The sequence below is a fragment of the Macadamia integrifolia genome, chromosome 10 (genome assembly GCF_013358625.1).
Source record: "Macadamia integrifolia cultivar HAES 741 chromosome 10, SCU_Mint_v3, whole genome shotgun sequence".
NCBI lineage: Eukaryota > Viridiplantae > Streptophyta > Magnoliopsida > Proteales > Proteaceae > Macadamia > Macadamia integrifolia.
In genome coordinates, this window is record NC_056566.1 from 14929197 (window position 1) to 14929581 (window position 385).

Genomic DNA, 385 nt, shown 5'->3' on the forward strand with positions numbered 1-385 from the left:
CCCCCCGGGGGCTCTTCTTCCAAAAAAAAAAAAAGAGAAAAATGTTCTAATCTTTGATGGCATAGTTCCTTTTGGAACCAATTCAACAGGATTGATTGCATTGATGCATTTGCTAGCTCTCTACAGCACAATATATATATATATATATATTTTTCATTTTGGTATGTGTGTGTTCGTAGTTTGTACCTTTCTCCCCTTAAACATTGTGATGTAGGACAGCCTGTGGTTTTGGATTTTTAAGGCTAAATTGCAGGGAAAGGTGGTGAGGAAAAGTGTAGAAGTAAATAATATTTAACTATAAGAAATGAAAGAAATTAGGGGAAGAATAACTAGTCAGATACTGTCATGGGTCTACCAAAAAAAAAAAAAGATACTGTCATGGGAG